This window comes from Pteropus vampyrus, unplaced genomic scaffold, assembly GCF_000151845.1.
Source record: "Pteropus vampyrus isolate Shadow unplaced genomic scaffold, Pvam_2.0 Scaffold485, whole genome shotgun sequence".
NCBI lineage: Eukaryota > Metazoa > Chordata > Mammalia > Chiroptera > Pteropodidae > Pteropus > Pteropus vampyrus.
This window is the reverse complement of record NW_011889266.1, coordinates 196,768-199,667: the sequence shown is the minus strand read 5'-3', so window position 1 is coordinate 199,667 and position 2,900 is coordinate 196,768. Positions and strand designations below refer to the sequence as shown.

The following is a 2,900-nucleotide window of genomic DNA, read 5'->3' as shown; positions in this document are numbered from 1 at the left end:
ATGTCAACCGCAGCCCAAAGAAAATACAATTTACGTTTCCCTTAGTTCTTAGAAAAAGCAAAGGATACACCTAAGTCCTGGAAAGAACAACCCTTGAGAGACATGCACTCAAGTCTGGAAAGACCTCTTCAGCTTCTCCATCAGACGTGAAGGAGCACTAACTCTTCCTCTTTCCCTGTGTGATTCTGGTGACAGAAGAAATGGGGGGACCTGGGGGAACTGGGGGACGGGGGGGTGGAGCGCCCAGTCTCACTTCACTGGGTGACTGGGGCAAAAGGAAGGAAAGGCGAGTCGGTGAAATTCTGTTGCCCCAGGCCCTTCACAAGCTTGGAGGGTAAGAAGTGAGTTTCGAGAAGCACTAGCTAGCTCTAAACTAATTTCCAGAATGTTATCCTCGGTGATAAGATCAAATCATTTTTGATACCCTAAAATATCTCTAGAGCTGTTTTAGGAATAAAAACAGCAGTTTCGAGTCCTGGGGGAGAACACATGGATTTACTCAGGAAATAAAACTACGGGGGTGGGGGGGGGGATCAAGTGGAGCCTAACTATTGTCTTCAGAAGACCAGAGGGCCCCTGACCTTCCTACTTCGACTCCTGCCTCCTGACCAGACAGAAACGCGCCGATCACCTGTCTCCCGACCTCTCTGCCATCGAACCGGCGTAGCCTGTTGACAGGGAAGCCCAGAACCCGTCGATTCTGATGCAGAAACAAAGGCTGCGCATGTGGTGACGCTGCTCTGTCATCTGAGAAGGCCGATGCTCTGGGGCTCTCAGCTCCAAGTGCAGAATGCACGGCCATGAGGCCCCAGAGGCTGGGCGTGCAGGCTCCCAAGGGAGACTGAAGCTCCCATTCTCACACGGGTGGAAACAAGGTACGTGTCACCTGGCTGTCCCCCACGTTATAGGAGGCAGTCAACTAGAAGGAAGAGTGTCCAAAGCACAGACAGCAGATAAAAACCGATAGTGGCCAGAGAACCAGACAGGGCAGTGTGGGGAAGTGGGGAAAAGCTTTCTGAATTACCTGGGAAAGAGGGGTTTCTTTCTAGAGCTCCCACTTAATAAAAATAGCCATAGAACCCTGACATAGAAAAACCAGCGTGAAAAATGGTTGAAATGCACAGTTCTGGCCAGCGAAGGGGCAAACCTCAACTACATGGAAAATTATCTACCAGATAAGTCAGGTGCTCTTACACCGAGTTTCAGGCTGACAGAGCCCAGTGTTATCTGGCCGCACTGTGATGTCTAGCCACACACCGCAATTTCCATTCACTCATCATCTGACTCATTCACGGTGACAAAGGGGAAAAACCAGAGATGTGTGTGATCGGCAGCGCTCTGTAGGGCATTCTGGAATTTCTCACGGTGTGTGTGAACTGCAGACATCATCTGGATGGGCAAATCAACAAGCTTCTCCGAAATCCGGGGCAGGGTGGGCCTGAGCTGCTTTAGGGTGGGGTTCAAACCAACAGATCCTCTGGTTGAAGGACTCAAATTTCCTTTTTAACACCTTCCCCAACTAGCTGGGTGGAATGAGGGCGGTCTGCTTGGCAGTGCTTAAGCAACGAGACTTAGTATCCAAGGCTGGTGAGGCCAGACCGTCCCAAGCTCGGCTTCTGTGGGAAGAGGCAGGGCGTGTGGTGGCTCTGGAAAGAGACAGTCCGGGCCAAGGTCTCATTTCTGTGTAATCCTCGACAAGATTTTTAAGCCATTTCAAGTTATGTAAATTACAGATAATTTTTACCTTGCAAACTGATGTGAAGTGTATGTTTTAAAAGATAAAGTACAGTATCTGACACATAACAGGTGTTTCAGCTCTAAGAGTCCAAGTTTCCAAGTATTTATTGAATTAAATTACATGGCTTCCGTTAAAATTTAACCTAAATTGATCGCTGGCATAGAAACTGGAATTGCAAGCTATCGACAGGCTGTGAGAATTCATAAAACAAAAGCCCTAATACGTGCCATCCTAGGCTTTATTTTAATTCATCCACTTAACAAAGTGTCACTGAGTGCCTACCATGTGCCAGGCACGGGGTCGCTCAGAGAACAGAATAGATACGAATCACAGTCTTCATAGGATTTACAGTCTGTAATTCATATTCCATATTAAAGTAATTAATTTAGAATAAGGGTTTTTTTTTTCCAACTCTAAAAAAAAACATTTTGAGGTGAAATTCACATGACATAAAACAATCCCTTTAGAATGAATGACGCCGTGGCATCCAGCACGTGAGCCATGTGGGGCAGCCGCCCCTTCTAGCTTGTTCTACGACACTCTCATCGCTCTGGAAGAAAACCCTGTACCCACCGAGCAGCTTCTCCCCAGTATGAACGCTAATTTTAATTACTGATATTTTCAAATCACTCTACATCAAATTAAGAATAAGTCTGTCTTGCAAAAGTGTTGCTTTTAAACTGAGACATCTGTGAATTCAAAGAAAATCGAAACCCTCCCCAAATAAGCAGTTTTTTAAAGAATTAATGTCAGTCAGCTTGTGGTTTCCCTTAGTGCCCTGGTTCAGAGGTTTTCAAGAGATGGTACTGCACCCATGGGTGTGAGGAAACATGTGGGAGTGTCTGAGGCTGTCACAATGACCGTGTCCAAAGTGCGAGGGACCAGTTACACAAAGCATCCTGTCCCGGACAGACAGACCACTCCAATGCCAGCAGTGAGCCCTCTGAGAAGCACACTCGCTACTACTCCAGAAAGCTTCTTAGAAAGGCATCATCACTGCCACTCATTCTCCGTTAATTTGCATTTATCCTTTGAACACCAATGTGGGAACTCTTTCCACTACAGAAAAATGAAAAAGGATTACTACTACTCACAACCGCGACCTAAATTTACATGGTCCTGTGGCCTGAGGAACGGCTGGGCTTGACCGAGGGTGCCTGCT

The 2,900-nt window shown here is 46.9% G+C and overlaps 1 protein-coding gene across 1 annotated transcript in view; it reads right to left on the bottom strand.

Annotated features, from left to right (window-relative positions):
- Positions 1–2,900, bottom strand: part of N4BP1 (NEDD4 binding protein 1) — a 20,319-nt gene that overhangs the window by 13,124 nt on the left and 4,295 nt on the right. The gene's annotated exons all lie outside the window — the stretch shown is intronic.